Below are 21,453 nucleotides of genomic sequence, written 5' to 3'. Positions count from 1 at the left end.
AATAAAATTACACACACAGCTATATAATGTACTGTTGGTGGGATCAACAAAACTCACTCCATCCAGTGAGACATAAATATCATTAAATAAACACAGAATTTAAATGTGAGCTACTGTAAGTTTCATGCCTCTGAAAATACAACAGTTGGACAAGCTTGATTGACCGATTGATTGATTGATTGAGAGAGAGAGAGAGAGATACACACACACTCACACATACACCTTTATACACACACACACGCGTGCGCACGGGTATATGATCGTAGATGGTATGGATTAGGATAGTTAAAAATTAATGTTAGACACATGTATTATTTAATTTTGCTGTCTTTTTCTTTCTGTATTTTATTAAAGAAACCAACAAAATTTGAGATTAGAATATGCTTACAAACTAAAGAGACAGAAATAAATAACAATTAAACATTTGGGAATCTTAATATATAAGGCATGATGATCCTAGTCTTCTATCATTGCAAAGCATTTCATCTAACCATCGATGCAATAGGGCAAGACTCTTCAACATATATACCTGTCTGTATATTTATTAGTAAACATTATGGTTTGTCTTTAAAATCCTAACAAACATAAGGACATATATATATATATATATATATATATGTATATATATATATATATATATATACATATACACACACACACAGAAAAGCGAGATATAGTATGTGTGTGTATATATATATCTTCAGCATCCAAAAGTTTTGGACATTAGTTGCACTGACCTAAAAGAGCCAAAATATATATCATATCTTAGTCACAATTTAGTTTTTGTTTATACTAAGATAGAATAGTTCCAACAAGTTGTATTGAGATCAAAACTAGAATGATACATTTCCTTTTGATTTGATATTAAATTCCATTTAAGTTTCAAGCTTTCTAATACAGACAACTTCTAAAGTTCATATAACCTTTAGCAATTAAACTGGCCACATCTGACATAAATCATCTCCCTGTTTTATGCTCAAAGTGGGCAGATCTGGCTTCTCATTCCTATCCTACAATATCATTCTGAAATTAAACAATCACATCATCAAAATATCAGAGGTGCAAGATAATGTATGATTAATTAAAAATAATGTGAATAAATAAGCATTGCATTTGACAGTGATTTGAATGCTAAAGAATTAAACACTATTGTGCCTTCATGTCAACATATTTAGTTACTGCAAGAATGAAAACACTTGACATTCCAGACATAGGCTCTGCTTTTGACTTGTTGACACCTACAAAGTCCTTTTGCATTGTTACTAACGCTGATCCTTAGCAGTTCTTTCAACTACCAGACGTTTCTTTAATTCGTAGTATAGTTTGCTTTCAATCACCAGTTTTGTTTTCTGAGTTACCAAAAACTTCTCACCATAATTCTCAACTGCTCCAACCTATAAAGGAATCATGCCTAACACATATAATCCTTCAAAAATGCTATTACAATCACTCAAATGAAAGATATAACATATTAACCAAACACAAGTGTTTACAGAGAGATTAGTGTATGCTGGCTGGATTAGTGCATATTGTTTGGATCATTATTCATTATATCAATTGCTGTATAATGTATAGATTGATGTACGTTGTATATTTTAGTGTATATTACATGGATTAATGTATATCATACAGATTATATTATATAGGTTAACATGTTAACCACCTCATCCTGTGACTGGTGGTTGTATGAAGTTTGTGATAAACCACTGGTGGTACATATGGCAGTTAATGTGTTAATGTATATCGCATAGATTAATGTATATTGCATGATTAAGTTCATGCTCAAGGGTTTAGTGTACATTATACAGATTAATGTACATCATATGGATTAAGGATAACTGTATAATTTGTGGATTGCTATATAATGTATGGTTAAGTGTATAATGTATAGATGAGTGTATATTGCAAGGATTAGGTCAAATTCAATACTAATATGGATCTTAGTAAACTATCATAGCAAACAACTATAAATATAAAACTATCATGAAAAAATCAAAAACAGAAACACCAGTAATATAAAAAATACAGAAATACTATCTTCATCATATTTAATTTTAAATACATATATAAGGGCACAATGTAAATAAAAATCTACAAACACATGCAATCCAAAAACAATATATATATACAAAGAAACATAAGTGTATCATGTAAATAAATACATATATATATGCATGCATGCATACATACATACATGCATGCATGCACATATACATACACCTAGTGGTTAGGTTGTTGCATTCATGATCACAAGAACCTGATTTTAATTTTTAGACTGGTGGTGTGTCATGTTCTTGAGCAAGACACTTCATTTCACATTGCTCCAGTCCACTACTCAGCTGCTAAAAATGAGTAATTCATTTAGGGCCCATGCTGGTCTGCCCACCTAACCAGCAGGATGTGCATTGTGACCAGTGGTGTATAACAATATCTGAAAGTCTGGTCAATACTGTTTTATAGATATCTATGTATAAACATATATGTTCAATAATTAGCAGAAGCTACAAAGTGACTCAAGGGCCAAGAGTTTCGCGCACTTGCACTAACGTATCAAAATCCCAGCCCTTGTACCCATCTGTAACTTTTGCCAATTATAAATAAAAAAAGGTATATATTTTCATATTTTTAATTCTATTTTCCTGTTTGCATAAACAAACCTATATATATATATATAAAACTTACTTGGAAAAGGACGCATGGCGTTCGATCATATAATAATATAAATAATATATAGATATATTATATGCATATATATATATATAAATATGTTTATATATGCATATATATACATATATAATTATATATGTATATATATGCATATATATACATATATAATTATATATGTATATATATGCATATATATACATATATAATTATATATGTATATATATGCATATATGTACATATATAATTATATATGTATATATATGCATATATATACATATATTATATATGTATATATATGCATATATATACATATATTATATATGTATATATATGCATATATATATAATATATATACATATGTATATATATATAATATACACACACACACACATATATATATATATATACATTATATGTGTGTGTGTGTGTGTGTATGTACGCATGTACATACATATATGTCTATATAGTATATGTGCATGTAGTTGAAACAATATGCACACACATAACATAAACTGTATATTGAAAACATACTTCAAAACATTAGTTGATAGAGTTTGGTTGAAATTCTTACTAGGGACATTGATAATCAATATATGTGCAAGGGTATTTGTGCATCCATGTCTATGTCTATGAGTGTGCATGTGCATATGTGTGTGTGTGTGTTTACTTTGATGAATATACAAACAAAACAAAATGTACTTGAGGCTTATATTAAAGTATATTTATTCCTTTGAGGTTGTTTTATTAACAGGCAGTGCTCCAGCATAGCCCCTAATATAATAGTTGAAATAAACTAGAAATTAAAGAGCAACAAATGTATAAATATATAAGTATAGATAGATAGATAGATAGATAGATAGATAGATAGATAGATAGATAGGCAGTTGAACAGACAAACAGATAGATGGATGGATCAATGGATGGATGGATACACAAACAGACAGATAGGCAGTTGAACAGAAAAACAGATGGACGGACGAACAGACAGACAAATAGAGAGAGGGAGAGAAAGAGCGAGAAAGACACAGCTAGCCAGATAGATAGATAAGGATTTTTGTAACAGACTTGCAGTTTCCATTGCATGCAAGCCTCCCTTTTTCACACCACTAGTATTGTCCAAGGAAAAGGATCTTTATAAAAGACTGATATTGCTTCGTACCATCATTGTCATAATCATTGCCTTTGGAACACAAATAGCTAGTAACAGATATCACACAGAATTTATTTGACATTATAACTCTTCTGACAATACCCTGTTCTGTATTGGTACTTTCTACAGGCCCTAACTCCCTGGGAAAAAGATGAGAGCAAAGGTAACCTCAGCAAGATTTGATTTCAGTGTAGTATGCCGAAAGAAATGCCACACTGCATTTTGTCTAATATTCTAACCTCTCTGCTAGTTCATCATCTTACAATGATTATGAATGGTAAATTAAGGTGTGATCTAACAATGCTATACTACAACTGCTCCTAAATGGAAAATGACTAATAAAAAGTAAAATATTGCTGTAATTTGTTTACTGAGTATTTATATACTATGACTACGGATAGTAAATAAAAGTATAATATAACACAATTGTATAAAAAAGTAAAAGGTTGTATGTTTGATTTATAGTATACTGCTTATAAAGATGAGGGAAAATGAATAAGAAATTTACAGAAATAGTGTGGAGGAGTATTACAAATAGAACTTGATAACATACACCTGGTGTTATATAAATTATATTTAAGAATATTTCATATATTTCTGTACTAAACCGTGATCCCCTTCCCTGCTTTTTCAGTAATATTCCTGTTTCTCTCTAATTTTGCCGTTAAGAAAACTAGGCTATTGAAGTATACTGATCTTCCGATCTGGAATATTTTTTTTAGTGGGATGGGGGCTGCTACATCACATGCCTCTATCGCTTTCAGCTAGTTTAGTACCGTCGTAAATTGAGCAATCCTATGCTGGGAATTCAGGATTTCCTTCTTTATAGAATACAGTGTTAAATACAGCCAAGACCATTTTTGTTTTTGTCCCCCTCGTGAGTTATATTAGAAAAATGCAGTAATATTGCTATTGTTCCTAACTATAATCTGATCTGTCTTGTAATCACAAACACGCGCGTGCGCGCACACATAAATCCACCCACATATACACATATACGTATATATGAATCTGTTTAACTGCTTGTTGTTTGGCATTTAACATGACAAACTATTGTTAAAATAACTTGAAATTTACTGTCTAAAGAAATCCTAACTGGTTCTAAGGTAAAACAAATTAAGCTAGTTTTCGCTATTTCGATTAACGTAAAAACATACATATTACGAACATAAGTCACATGCTTCGTACATGTTGTGAAGTAACAAAAGTATAAACATACAAGGGGAGTTATTCTGAAAAATATTCATGTGAGTTATGTCCCGTGAATATTCTTTTGTCGTCAGATGATCTATAGGATTTGATGAATGGCTTGTTGTCATGTGACGTTTAGTACGTTGTTCGATCACTTTAGAAAATCTGAAATATTACAATATTTTCGATTCCTTTATAGGATGAAAAAGCTTTTTCTAGGAAGTAGATGATGAATATTTGTGTTTTCGTTAAATTCAAATAAACATTGTGTCTCTGATAAAACATTTGAAGTCATTTTCCAGTCAGTATGTTATTTAACGTAGTCTAGACGAGCCAGCGACAGACCGTCTACGTGGTTGTCCAATATGCTGTTGTCTTTATAAAAGGAAAAAAAGACATTGCATTATGAATTCCTAGATACACAATGCCCGAACAAAATAAAACAGGATGGTCATGGTCGGAAGGTTCGATCGTAGAATAGTTTGGTAAAGATTTACAACAACGGAAATTTTGTGTAGCGTCCTAATCATTTGCAACAACAAACGTAGCTAATTTGATGGTCTTGATCTAAATTTTTTAATTGGGTCAATAATGAGATATTGGGTATCAATCAATTTATTTAATTAGACATCCAATTTATTAAAAAAATTGCCTTTTGTTTAATAAGAAAAAACACAATAATAATAATAATAATAATAATAATAATAATAATAATAATAATAATAATGATGATGATGATAAACGTGATCTATGTAGCCTTTTTACCTACTAGAAATAGCAGCCAAATTTCCCTCATATCATATTTTACCATCTTAGGGAAGTAAAGAAGTAAAGGAAACAATATCTGATATAAAGGTGGGATGGTGAGAGTTGGCATATCTGTGATCATGTGTCTAGTCAATAAGACTTGTCTGGGGCTATATAACAACAGCAATATTATTGTCGGCGTCATCATCGTTGTTGTAGTCGTCATCATCATCATTATTATTCTTATTGTCATCATTATAGTAATTTAATCACTATCATTAAAATTCTCATCATCACCATCATTGCTTTAAAAATAATTATAATGATTTTTGATATAGGCACAAAGATGCAGGCCTTAAAAGAGGGTATATATTTGATTATAATAATGCTCCATATTCTAACACATGACCAGTACTAATATTATCAATCTCCCTTCCTCCCACTGAAGAATATAGACCTCAACAGGATTTGAATGCAAAATGTAAATGTACTAAGTAAATACCATAAGGCTACTATTTCTGGCATCTAGATAATAATAATAATAATAATAATAATAATAATAATAATAATAATAATAATAGTAATAATAATAATAATAATAATAATAATAATAATAATAATAATAATAATAATTGTTTCTAAAAACAGAAACAATTCCTATCATAGTAGGTGCCTTAGTTATAATAAAAAAATATTCAGACAAATACATAACAAAAACACCAGGACTTACAAATATATATAACATACGGAAAATTGCACTATTGGGTACTGCACACATTCTACGCAAAACACTTTCAATACAGTAAACATAAGAGCACCACAGCAAACCACAGCACATATCCAAGGCGCACAGAGCTGCGCTCGGTAGTGACGTGAAAGCACGTTATAAAAATAAAACTACTAAACAATAATAATAATAATAATAATGATGATGATGATGATGGTAATAATCCTTTCTACTATTGGTACAAGGCCTGAAATTTTACGGGAAAGGGCTTGTCGATAACATGAACTCTAATGGATAACTGGTACTTATTTCATTGACCCCAAAGTTGACCTGGGCAGAATTTGAACTCCGAATGTTAAACTGGTAGAAATGCTGCTAAACATTTTGCCCAGCTTGCTAACAATTCTGCCAGATCACTGTCCCAATAATAATAATAATAATAATAATAGTTTCAAATTTTGTCACAAGGCCAGCAATTTTGGGGAAGGGGTTAAGTCAGTTACATCAATCCCAGTGTTCAACTGGTACTTACTTTATTGAACATGAAAGGATGTAAGGCAAAGTCAACCTCAGTGGAATTTGAACTCAGAAAGTGAAGATGGACAAAATGCTGCTAAGTATTTTGTCCATTGTGCCAATGATTCTGCCAGCTAATCACCATAATAATAATAACCATTTCTATTAAAGGCGCAAGGCCTGAAATTTTGCGGGAGGGGACTAACTGCTTGCATCGACCCCAGCGTTTCAATGGTACTTAATTTATCAACCCTGAAAGAATGAAAGGCAAAGCTGACCTCAGTGGACTTTGAACTCAGATCACACAGACAGGTGAAATACCATTAAGCACTTACCTGGCATGCTAATGATTCTGCCAGCTCACAACCTTAATAATAATGATAATGATGATGATGATAATAATAATAATAATAATAATAATAATAATAATAATAATAATAATAACGACAATAACAACAATAATAATAGTAATCATAATGATAACAGTAAGAAATCATTTCTAGTATAGGTTCAATACTTCATATTTGGCGGAAGAATGTTAGTTGATTAAATTACCCCCTGTACTTGGCTGGTACTTTCTTTTATCTTCAATAGGATTTTAATCTAGAATATGGTGATTTAGAATAAATTGTGCAAAACATTTTGGCTGATACTCTAACAGTTTTGTGCATTCACTACCTTATTATAGACACAAAGACAACAGGTGAAGGAATATAATATCCCTTCAACTATTATAGGTAACAAAAAATGTAATGGTTTACATAGAAGTCAAATGAAACTTGGAGTGACCCAGTATTTACAAATATGATAAAGTCCCAAATGAAGAACAACCACTTAGAGTCATTTAACCCTTCCTACAGGTCCAGATTTAACCCAATTCCCAGTGTGATAAAGCCCATTCTCATCTGTATTCCCTGTCTTAAAGATGTGTGTGCTGAATGTCAATCCATTCATGTGGGCCGTGCTTGACAATCTCTCCCATCATTCAATAAATTTACTCCCTCCCAACACTTATCCTATCTGAGTGGAATTTAAAAAAGCCGATAGGAGCTTGCTCAGACAGGAAAATATGTCCTCAGTCATTTCAATCTTTTCAACTGTACAACCTCTGTCACCATGACCACTAGATGGAGGAAAACTACCTGCCTTTCCTGGCCTAAGGAAGGTAGTGGTTTGATCTTCATAATGGACTCGTTGATAATTGTTTGATAGCTGTTTGACATAACTCTGTAAGTCAGTAATCCTCAAATACTGAATGATTGCATGAATAATTATTTCATTGCTCTGCACAGAAGATACAATAGATGATATGACTGTAATTTTGTACCACTTGTTTTATTCTGTTTTATATTATTTAGTTTTATCTTTCCTTTGGGTGATTTTTACTTTTGACCTTTAGGGCCTATAAAATAATTAGAATGTTGTTGCTGTCGTTGTTGTTCAGCCCAAGTTCATTCCTGACTGAACAGACCTTTGAACAACATCATTCCATCCATGATCACCCTGCCGTTTTGTTAATTAGATTATCCCATGCATGCTTTCCATTTTTTTATAAGGGTTAGATGAAATCAGAGGGTGATTTAGCTGCTCTTACAACTGATTGAGCAGTCACATAAAAATTCAAGGCAGCAATAGAGAGGATTAATTCAATCAACTGTACCCACTTCCTAACAAATCTATATGTTTGCACCAATGTAAGAAAATATTATTATTAATCTCTGTATACACGCTTTGGTATAAATTTATTGACAATTTTACATGTATATCAATCAATCACTTAAACTAAAATATATTGTGTTCTTGACGTTTTTGTAATATCTAAAATAGATTTCATTCTAACTTATTTTTATTAATGATTTTTACTATTTTAATTGCAAACATAGTAGATTCATTTTCTTTCTCCAGTTAATTCTATGTCATATTGTCAGCTCAAGGATTAACGTATATGTTATATATATATATGTATATTATTTTACATTATGATTGATATTGTTACATATCAGCTTCATTTGGTTAATTAGGCCTATTGTTAAAACAATAACTTTTACATATGAGTTTTGGTTTTAATAGCTATAGTTTTCTTCATTGTGCATGTTGCTATGTTACATCTTTATAAATTTACCAATAATTATGTGTGCGTGTGCATGCATGTATATGTGCATGCACATGGTTGGGAGTGTGTGTGTGTGTGTATGTCTATGTATGCCACAGGTCGGTCGAAGTCTTGTAATGGAAATTTTGTGGTAGACTGTTAAACTGTATGGAAGGCCATCCAAGAAACCATTTTTATTTTGGTGGGTAGTAGAGTTAGTCTGTCACCACATTTAGCAGCACCATTTCTTTCATTTGGTCACATGATCAGAGAACATCTATTATGACTATTTGGACAGAGATTATGGTCTGTGGATAATTGATAATTTTCTTCTTTCTTTGCACCAATAGCAGAGACCCACTAAAAATTTGCAGGCACTACTCTTCCATATCTGACCAACCCCTAAAAATGTATGAAATTAAATAACGGTACCTGTTTGGTAGCTAGGATTGAGTGAAAATTAATATCTTTTATATTCCTTAGCTTTGCTACTTACAGCTATTGAACTGTGGCCATGCTGGGGCACCACCATCATAGATTTGGATTTAGTCAAACAAATCATTCTCAGTACTTATTTTTAAAGTACGGTACTTATTCTATCAGTCTCTTTTGTCAAACCACTAAGTTATGAGGATATAATCAAGCCAACACTGGTTGTCAAACGAAGATGGGAGACAAGCATAAACATAAAGACATACACAGTTTCTGTCTACAAAATCCATGCACAAGGCTGTGGTCAACCTGGGGCTATAATAGTAGACAGTTGCCTAAGGTGCTGTGCAGTGGGATCTAAACATTTCATAAATGCAGCTTTACCCTGGGATATTTGTAATTGCCTGTGTAAAATAACTAGATAATTACTTGCTCTGATTCATGTCTTTATCTACTAACAAATCCCATCTTTTCAAGACAAATCCAGCTGTCTGAGACCTTTAGAAATGGGCTTATAATATTCATTATCACACACACACTCACACACTTATACATATACTCACATACGAGTACACAATGCACAAACATACACACATTCATCAGACTGTACATTTCTCCCATAGAAAATAGCATGTATCGATTACGCTTAATTTTAATTGTAAAAGAACATTAACAAATTCACAATACACTCACGCTTGTGCACACACTCTAAATATACATACACAGACACAATACACGCACATGCACACACGCTCACACACACACACAAACTGGTGCATACAAGTACACAAACAGTCATCTTTATCATTAACATCTTTCATCATTTTAATGTTCGTTTTTTTACAATGCCGGCACGTGCTTTCTTAACATGCAATATTCTTCATGCCTCTATATCATTTATTATCCCAAATGTTAGAAAACTACTGTTATTTAAATACATTTTTTTCCTAGTCTTCTTCTCGTTTTGTGGGCCTAGACAGTAGAATTCAGTCACTTGACTTTATAGGTATATCTAACTGTACATTTAGGTTCTACCAATGTTAGTTTTAAAATTCCATTGGTGTTTTTCAGATCCATTATTAGTCCTCAATTCAGTTAATGATATCTACCTTTCTGTAAGGCAGTAAGCTGGTAAAATCATTAGCATGCTGGATAAAGTGCTTAGCAGCATTTCATCCATCTTTACACTCTGAGTTCAAATTATACCGAGGTCAATTTTGTCTTTCATCCTTTTAGGATAAAACGAGTATCAGTTGATCACTGGGGTCAATGTAATTAGCTTAACCTATCCCTGAAATTGCTGGCCTTGTGCCAAAATTTGAAATCAATATCTACCATTCTGGTATTCATTCTGATTTTTCAAGAAACACTGAAAGACTTATTTTGAATTTTTACATGTTTATATCCCTCTGTTGTGAAGACACATGGCTAATAGTTGGAGTGTTACCTTCATGATTGCAAGATGTGGTTTCAATTCTCAGACTGGTGGTACTTTGTGTTCTTGAGCAAAACAATTCATTTTATGTTACTCCAGTCCACTCACAACTGAAATAAATTGTTTTGCTCAAGAACACAGAGTACCATGAGACTCTGTGTTCTTGACCATCAGTTTTCATGTTGCTCCAGTCCACTCAGTGTGAAGGCACATCGCTCAGTGGTTAGAACGTTGGGCTCATAATCATTAGATAGTGAGTTCGATTCCCAGACCGGACTGTGTGTTGTGTTTTTGAGCAAGACACTTTATTTCACATTGCTCCAGTTCATTAGCTGTAGAAATGAGTTGCGATGTCACTGGTGCCAAGCAGTATCAATGCTTGCCTTTCTCTTGGATAACATCAATGACATCGAGGGGAGAGGTTGGTATGCATAGGAAACTGCTGGTCTTCCATAAACAACCTTGCCTGGACTTGCACCTCGGAGGGTAACTTTCTAAGTGCAATCCCATGGTTATTCATGACCAAAAATGGTTTTTGCCCTTTACCCAGTCCAATCAGCTGCAAATGGGTTAACCAACTGTGACATACTGGTATCAGGTTTAGAAGGAATGTTGACCTGCCCACCTAGCTAGCTTGCATGACATCATTTGAAGGCTACAACAATGCAAGGAAGTGCATTGTCACCAGTAGTGTATGACATGTAATGGTCTGGTCAATGCAATAAAACAGTGTTATGTCTCTTTTAACTATGCCTTCATTATACTTTAATAAATTCATTTCTACTCAAGGCACAAGGCCCAAAATTTTGTGGGAGGGGGCCAGTCAACTGGGTCGACCCCAGTACACAACTGGTACTTAATTTATCGACCTCAAAAGGATGAAAGGCAAAGTCGACCTCAGCGGAATTTGAACTCAGTATAAAGACAAACGAAATACCACTAAGCATTTCACCCGGCATGCTAACGTTTCTGCCAGCTTGATGCCTTAATAAATTGTATGAAGAGTGTAATCTTAATGGTAGTGGAAGCGCAAGTTTTTAAAGGAAGAGAACTAAAATAAGGCACAGACATAGATGTGAGGTTATGAAGTGTACTTTGCAACCATATGTTTTCAGATTCAGTCCTACTCTGCAACACACTGAACTGACCAATACCTTATGAGTGAATTTGGTTGATAGATATATATAGGCTGACATATATATTATTTAACTTGTTTGTTTACAAATTTCATGTCATTTGCACCGTTGGTGATGTCTTGTACCCTTATATGCATGTATCATCATCATCATCGTTTAACGTCCGCTTTCCATGCTAGCATGGGTTGGACGATTTGACTGAGGACTGGTGAAACCGGATGGCAACACCAGGCTCCAATCTAAATTTGGCAGAGTTTCTACAGCTGGATGCCCTTCCTAACGCCAACCACTCAGAGTGTAGTATACATAAATATATATATATAAATATTATTTACTGTTTATTATATATACATACATACATATATATATATATATATATATATATATATATATATATATATATATATATATATATATATATATATATATATATATATATATATATATATATATATATATATATATATATATATATATATATATAGGTGCAGAAGTGGCTGTGTGGTAAGTAGCTTGCTTACCAACCACATGGTTCCAGGTTCAGTCCCACTGCATGAAATCTTAGGCAAGTGTCATCTACTATAGCCTCGGGCCGACCAAAGCCTTGTGAGTGGATTTGGTAGACGGAAACTGAAAGAAGCCTGTCGTGTGTGTGTGTTTCTGTGTCTGTGTTTGTCCCCACCTATCACTTGACAACTGATGGTGGTGTTTCTTGTAGAATTTGACCCGAATATCTAAGTTTGTTTTTAAACTTCTGATACTTACTCTATTGGTTTCTTTTGCTGAACCATTAAGTTACAGGGATATAAACACACCTACACTGGTTATCAAGGAGTAGTGGAGGGACAAACACAGACTTAAAGACACACACATGAGTTCATACACATGTGTATAGTCTGTGTGTGTGTGTGAGAGAGAGAGAGGCTTCTTTCAGTTTCCATCTACCAAATCCACCCACAAGCCTCTGGTCAGACATTATTTGCCTAAGGTATCATGCAGTGGGACTGAACCCAGAATCATGTAATTGAGAAGCAAACTTCTAACCACAGCTGTGCCTGCCCCTGTACATATGAAAATGCATGCATAATGTTTGTTTCTATGTAAAATTATATATATAGAGAAAGAGACAGTCTAATTATTAACTAGAAGGTTGCCTCAATATTTTTCATTACAGTACTTAATTATTTTTACAAGGGATAAGTTAACAGCTCCACCTTTCTTTATAAACATTTGTGCATGGTCCCTAGAATAGTATAATAACTAACACTTTTTTCACTAAGAAACCTATAAGCAATCTTGTATACATCTAAGAAAACCTTTAACTAACACAAATTGTAAGCTAAATTTGATCTAACAGCCTCTTGAATTTCTCTATAAATCAAACTTTCTGTATCTTCTTTTAAACATTTTAAACTGGCACTCAGCTGGTCACAATGACAAGGATTTCAGTTGATCCAATCAATGGAACAACCTGTTTGTGAAATTAACATGCAAGTGGCTGAGCGCTGCACAGATATGCAAACCCTTTATATAGTTCTCAGAGAGATTCAGCAAGGTATAGAATGTGACAAGACTAGCCCTTTTGAATTACAAGCACTGCTCATTTTTACCAGCATGAGTAGACTGGAGCAACATGAAATAAAGTATCTTGCTCAAAGACAGAACCCACAATCTTACAAGCACAGAGCTGTTAACTCACAATCTTACAAGCACTGAGCCATGTGCTTTCATTTGTACCTTCTTTTACATATATGCTCACTGAACCTAAACAATAACATATAAACAAACATCAATCCCTTCACAGTAAATGTAACCAACTTAGTACTTGTTACTCAGCAAATACAATGTCCTTTCTCAATCCAGGAGAATGCTGTTTACCATAATTTTTTCTCTATCCTCTTACAAACATATACTTCCTTCCTCTTCTTCTCCATTCCCTTGCTTACAAATACCCTTTTTTTTCCTTGTTAATTCATTCACACCATTTATACTTTGCATCTACATTGCTTCATTCACCAAATGCCACAAATCACACCAAAAATACTAAAGATTAAGCTTAAACTGTTAGCATTCAGATTTCTGTGTCAAATGTAAGTTATTTATTCATGTTGTTTGGAATTAATCACGCATTACCTTGTAGTTTTCAGAATTCAAAGATGTTATTGTTTATGCTTAGAATAATATTGTAGAGTAAGTGTGAAAGACTGGATCTTGCCAGTTTGAAGATAAAACAGGTAGATTATTTTGGCTGGATAAGCCCAGTTTAAATACTAAAGGGTTAAAACACCAAACTAAATCAGTCTGCTGATGGAAGCCAAAACTTCGAAGTTACAGCCTTTTCCTTGTGAAAATAAATATATAGATATAGTTAGCATCACAAGAATTGTTATAAACCTGGAGAGAATATGATATAATTTTTGGGGGAATGGTGGATCTTGAAGCCAATAAAGCTATAAACAATTGCATATAAATATTTCTATCCCTTTTGGAAAGAAAAAAATTGAAGGCTGTCCATGGAATTTGAATCCACTGTTCTTGTAAACATGACAGGCCTTCTACCATCAGACCAAAACAATCCTTTGAATTTCTATATCTGTTTTAGAAACTTTATTCTTAATAGCAAGAATTGTTTGTTGTTGACATCATGAGAATTATACATGTATATATATGTGTGTGGCTCAGTGGTTAGAGAGTCGGGCTCACAATCATAAGGTAGTGGGTTCAATTCCTAGACTGGGCTGTGAGTTGTGTTCTTAAACAAGACACTTTATTTCATGTTGTTCCAGTTCACTCAGCTGTAGAAATGAGTTGCAATGTCACTGGTGCCAAGCTGAATCAGCATTCACATTTCTCTTGGATAACGTTAGTGGTGAGGAGAGAGGAGAGGCTGGTATGCATGGGAAACTGGTGGTCTTCCATAAACAATCTTGCTCTGATTTGTGCCTTGGAGGGGAACTTTCTAGGTGCAATTCCATGGTCTTTCATGACCAAAGGGTGACTTTACCCTCTGTGTGTGTGTGTGTGTGTGTGTGTGTATCATATAATATGTAGGTGTATCTCAGACAACATGGTTAGACTGTGGGTGTATATTTATTCAGTTGCATGTGATTAAAAGTAAAAAGAGAAAACAATCGAACATATTACATTTAAGTATGATTGTTGATTGGAAACCTTGCAGTTTGTTTAAAATTCATGTCTGAATATTTTATCATTATGCTAAAAATGCTTCTTGGTTCATGATCCTTCATCAGATAAGTTTGTCTTTTTTTGTTATCAATACATTAATGAATTGGGAGCTGAGGTATCTTTGCTGTTTGAGAAAACTAAATATGTACTTCTCCGTGTCCAATTCTTTATGAAGTAATTTAAAATCAGGTTTTGTTTCCTAATGGAATTTTCTTTCCCACTCCAGAGGTTTATAGTATTAGTATATCTGGTAAATAACGGTGAGCTGGCAGAATCATTAGCACATCAGACAAAATGCTTACCAGCATTTTTTTTCAACTTTTTATGTTCTGAGTTCAAATCCTGCCAACATCAACTTTGTCTTTCACTCCTTCAGCATTGATAATATAGAGTACAATTCAAGTACTGGAATCAATGTAATCAACTTGTCCCCTTGGCCTCAAAATTACTGGCCTTGAACTGTGCAATGGACTGGCATACCATTCAGATGATTATCATGATCTCAATCACTTATATACCACATAGACTGGGCAACTGACCTTATGCGTTTTATGACTTTTAATAAAAGTATCTGGTTAAGCCCAGGGTTTCTGTATAAGTTCAGTATGTTACTCAAAACTAAAATACTGCACATAGTCATTCTGCCTTGTTAATGTATTAGTATATCTTGATGCATAATTGCTGTTTTGTTGCTTATGTCTTGCCTTTCTGTATTGGCAAGTTAAGTCATAAATTTATAAATAACAAAAGTTATAGTAGTTCTCGGCTTGATGACAGATATTGGCTTAGAGTATAGCCACACCTTATTCTGACAAGAATATCAGGAATCTTTAGACAGTGTTCTTAATTGGTTTTCCATTTGCTCCTCTTAGAGTATCAGACCAATATAAACCCAATATTCATTGTCTTTGAGCCTCTTTTTTCATGCTTGCTTTATTTTGTTCTCTCTCTCTCTCTCTCTGATATTTGCTCTGAAAATTTCTTTGCATCTGTCTGTTCTGCAATATGGCAGTCTGTGTATTCATCCATCATTTTGTGGTACACAACTGTTACACCTAAAATGCAATTTCTGACCTCAAAAAGACAGTATCTCTCCAAAGTTTTTGTATAGATCTTGTCTCTGGAACCTTGTCAATCAAATCCAAATGGAATATAGGTCTGTCCCTAAATATGTTGAATTTTATGCTTTGTAGATATGCATAATATAACTGGAGAAAAACGTCTGACTTCATATCTTCCTTATAGACTACATGATGAGCTAAAATCCAAGCCTCACATTTTTGGATTTTAGCTCACACTGAAGGGAAGGAGTTAGTAAAATAACATCAAATACATATAGACCCATTTTTCCAGACACCCACTTTACCAATTTACCAATGAAAGCAAGAACAAAAGTGAATGGATCCACCCATCTGATTCATTTTTGTTGTTATTTTTCATTTACTTTTGTAAAATGCTCTTTGTAAATTTTAGAGCTGTACTTGACTGGCAAGAGACTTCATGAAATTGAAGCCACTGCGCCATAGCAAAGTGAATTTAATAACACAAAACTGTAATTTTCTTTAACCCTTTAGCATTCAAGCCAGCAATATCTAGCTTAAATATTTGACCTGGTTTATGTTCAAACTGGCCAGATCTGGCCTCTCACACCTCTCCAACACTTTCATTATAAAAACAAACTATTACATCATCAAAATTTCAAATGCATGATTAATTCAAAACAACATTGTATTTTATAGAGCATGACATTTTATAGAGTAATCTGAATTCTAAAGGGTTAAGTTCAAATTTATTTCATGGGGGTGTTAAAACTTTTATCACATGTTTGTAACCTGGTCACTGACACAGTTTCATTGCAACTGCTTGAGAAGTCTTTTATTAGCTGGTTCTTATAGTCCTAAAGAATTCTTTTTCCTTGCTTTCTTTTTTATTTAAAAAATCTTTATTTTACTTTCTCTTTCCTTTTGAGTTTAGAGATATAGATGTTTGTTGTAGTCATGTAGATTAATTTTGAGACCGATGACATTACTCACAGTTGATCATCATTAAACCCCTTCCAGTTTTCACTTTATTCCCCCCCCCCTAACCTCAGTCAGTGGTTGGTAATTGTTTAAGTTTTTTGAAATCAGTTTTGTAGAGTAATTAAATTTCAAAGTGTACCAGTGATCGTTATTATGTTGACGAACAATATAAACTATATATCTGAAAGAAACTGGTGACCAGGGCTGTCTTTGCAGCATTGTAGGCCCCTGATCAAATCACTGCACTGGGCCCTATAGTGTTTATTTATGGACAGTAAGCCACAGTACACACAGATCAGAATTGGGCCCCTAGATCTGTGAGGCCCCCAGGCAATTGCACTGTGTACCAAACCCTTAAGATAGCAATAACAGTGACCAGTGTCAAAAAGGTAAACTGAAAAGGAATTGATGGTTGACCAAAGTTCAAGACTAACAACTCAAAGGTAATCTACATGAGCACAACAAGCATTTCTGTTTCTCAATGCAATAGGAAAAAGGGAAACAAAGTAAAAAATAAAATATAAAACCTTAAGCCTATAAAAATCTGGACAATGACAGGCTTTTCAAGCAGTTGTGCTAGAACTGTGTCAGTGACCAGATAACAGTTGTATAACAGAAAGTTGTTAAAATCACTTAAAATTAAAATTTATTTCATTTGATGTATGTTAATTAAAGGGCTCTTCTATGATGTAGTTATTCTTTAGAAATATATACATATATATATATATATGTATATATATATATATATATATATATATATATATATATATACACACACACATACAGATGTGAAGACACACATACATACACTCATACATACACTCATACATACATGACCCTCACTCACACATGCATACATAGAATGGATGGAGAAAGTCAAAGAATTGCTTTGGTACAATGGCAGAACGTCTGCTTTGTTTACTGAAGATGTGGGTTTGAGTCCCAACTTTTTCCATCTTCTACATGTCTCTCAAAATTTCTATAGTTCTAGAGTTACCAATTTTTTAAGAATATAGGCCACTTAGAACAAAGAACTCAAGAGGAAACTGTCGGCGTCAATATGTTTAAGCAAAAACACTGAGTAAGACAAAATATATTTTGTTTCACTTAATGGCATATCTGGGACTAAAGGAAGAAGAAGTTTCCTCTATACAGATAATTAGAAAAGTATATACAGACATAGATAGATAGGGTGGAAGACAACTATAACAGGAGGGACAAAGTTGTGTCAGGGGAAAAGAGGCATGTATGATAGAAAGGATAAATGTTGCAGTGATAATATTGATGTTGCTGGTAATAAGGAAAAAGATAGAAATAGCCTATTCATAATGGTAGTAGTGAATGAATAGTGGTCATGGCACCAGCAATGGTCTTATAGTCATGAGGCAATGAAGTAGACAATGAAGACAGAGATGGTGGTGGCAATGCTGATGCTGATGATACACACATATCACAACCACAACTGCACCAGCATCCGGCTTCTTCAGAACTAGAGTTTTTCTCATTATTACAATCTTCATCATTGCTCACCATCATTATTCATATACATATATATATATATATATATATATATATATATATGACACAAAGACTACATTGTGCTTCAGTTTCTGCTTGGCATTGTTTCTATAGCTGGATGCTCTTCTTAATGCCAATCACTTTACAGCATGTACCGGGCATATGTACATACATAAGTTTGTATGTATGCATGTATGTAGGCATTAAATGGAGGTGAGTGGTTTAGTGGTTGGGGTATTCAACTTACAATCATAAGATAATGAGTTCAATACCTGGCAGCATGTTGAGTCCTTGAGCAAAACACTTTATTTCATGTTGTTCCAGTTCCCTCAGCTGTCAAATTTGAGTAGTGCTTGTATTTCAAAGGGCCAGCCTTGTCACATTCTCTCTCACACCAAACATCCCTGAGTAGTGCATTAAGGGTGCATGCTATTGTAGAGTGCTCAGCTACTGACACATTGATTTCACAAGCAACCTGTTTCATTGGCTGGATCAACTAGAACACTCATCATCATAACCAACAGAGTGCCAGAAATGCATGTATATATAACAATGCTAACTCATGTGTGATAACATAGCAAAACCTCAGACGGCTCTCAGTATTGTTGTAAAATGAATGATTGTGTATAAAAACACTATACTAGGTTGGCTATCCTTGTCCCACCATTACTAATACACTGTCACCATGGGCAATTACTTATGCTACCATTTAGATAAATCACAATGGTGAAACTGTAACAGTAATGAAAGTATATGTAACTAAGCATACTGGTTAAAATTCAAATATTTGATCATCTAAAACTCCTGAAGTGTTTTAGGAAATCAAATAGATCCTAGTACTTATTTTGAGTCTGTTACTTAGTCTATGGATTTGTATTGCTGACATGCAGCATTGTTGGTGGGTAAACAAACTAATATAGTTGTCAAGTGCTAAGAGATAAAGCAAACATAGAAGATGCTCACAAAAAGATGCACATATATAATAATTCATGCACACATGTATGTATGTATGTATGTATGTATGTATGTATTGTATGTATGTATGTATGTATGTATGTATTGTATGTATGTATGTTTGTTGGGCTTTTGTACAGTCTCAGTCAACCAAATTCAATTGCAAGACTTTAGTTGGCTCTGAGATATAATAGGGGACACTTGCCCAAAGTGCTACACAGTGGGACTGAACCCAGAACCATATGGTAGCAAAACTAACTTCTTTGCTCCATAACCATACATGTATAAATGTATTATATGTGTGTATGTGTGCATGCACATGTTTATGTGTAAATATGCAAGTATAAATGTAAGCATATATATATATGCATATATATAATATATATGTGTGTGTGTGTGTGTATGTGTGTGTATATATATGTATGTATATATGTGTGCGTGTGTGTGTATGTATGTACATACGTACATATATATATATATTTGTGTGTTTGTGGGTATGTGTTACACATGTGAATGTTTCATGTAAGCATGTGTATTTGGCTTTCCTTGTCTAGACATTGCGTATTGTAAATGGGTGACATTTGTGTCCAATCTTCTGGGATATAATGTCTGGCCATAGGAAATGTTGTCTCGCTTGGAAACAGGTGACGGTTAGTAGATAGGTAGGCAGACAGACAGACAGTCAGTCAGGCAGGCAGACAGACAGACAGACAGAAATATTGCTATAGATACATATGCTTATGTATATCTATCTATCTATCTATTTATCTGTGTGTGTGTGTATGCGTATAATTATATGTATGTGTAAGTATACATGTATATATGTGTGTATGTGTCTGTGCATTTTTTTCTTTATAGGTGCATATTTTTATGAATAAACCCCAATTTAAAAATCCATTAGGACATAATTAGGTGTGAAATCAAATCTTAGTAAAGTTTTGATTAACACAGTACAGGTACTGATGTTAGGTAAATAGCCATGACAAAGATCTAGAAAGGAAGGGTTGATATATTTTTGTCTTTTTGTAATTTAGACTTCAGTGCATACTCATATGTTTGGTAATATTCTTATCTATGCAGCTGCTTTAGACGATATGTGCTGATTTTGTCAAATTAAATCTCCATTTTTTATTGAATTTATTACTGTAGAATATCTGATGTGAATTTTTAATTTCCTTGTGACAGTGGGTCTAAGTACACAGGGAGAGAAAGAGAGAGAAAGAGAGAGAGAGAGAGAGAGAGAGAGAGAGAGAGAGAGAGGGAAAGGGCAAGAGGCATATATATATGTATGTGTATATATATATATATGTATGTATATAAGTATATATATATATATATATATATATATATATATATATATATATGCATGTATATATATATGTATATGAGTGTATGTATATATATATATATATATATAGTGTGTATGTATATATATATGTGTTGTATGTATATATGCATGTACTTACCTACATGCACCGATACACAGATACAGAAAGCGCCAGAGAGACACAGACACAGGCACAGACAGGCACAGACACAGACAGGCACAGGCACAGACACACACACAGACACATACAGACACACACATTCACTCACACACACACACACACACATCTATACACACATACACACCAGCCAGCCAGCTCCCTTGTGTTCACTTTAATATAGACAGCTACAAACA

At 33.5% G+C, this 21,453-nt stretch overlaps 1 long non-coding RNA gene across 2 annotated transcripts in view; it reads right to left on the bottom strand.

Moving 5' to 3' along the window:
* The window catches only part of LOC149132703 (uncharacterized), a 63,579-nt gene that overhangs the window by 41,451 nt on the left and 675 nt on the right, over positions 1-21,453 (bottom strand). The gene's annotated exons all lie outside the window — the stretch shown is intronic.

This window comes from Octopus bimaculoides, chromosome 14, assembly GCF_046866305.1.
Source record: "Octopus bimaculoides isolate indiv1 chromosome 14, ASM4686630v1, whole genome shotgun sequence".
NCBI lineage: Eukaryota > Metazoa > Mollusca > Cephalopoda > Octopoda > Octopodidae > Octopus > Octopus bimaculoides.
Note: the sequence above shows the minus strand (reverse complement) of the source record. Positions and strands in the feature narration are given on the sequence as shown.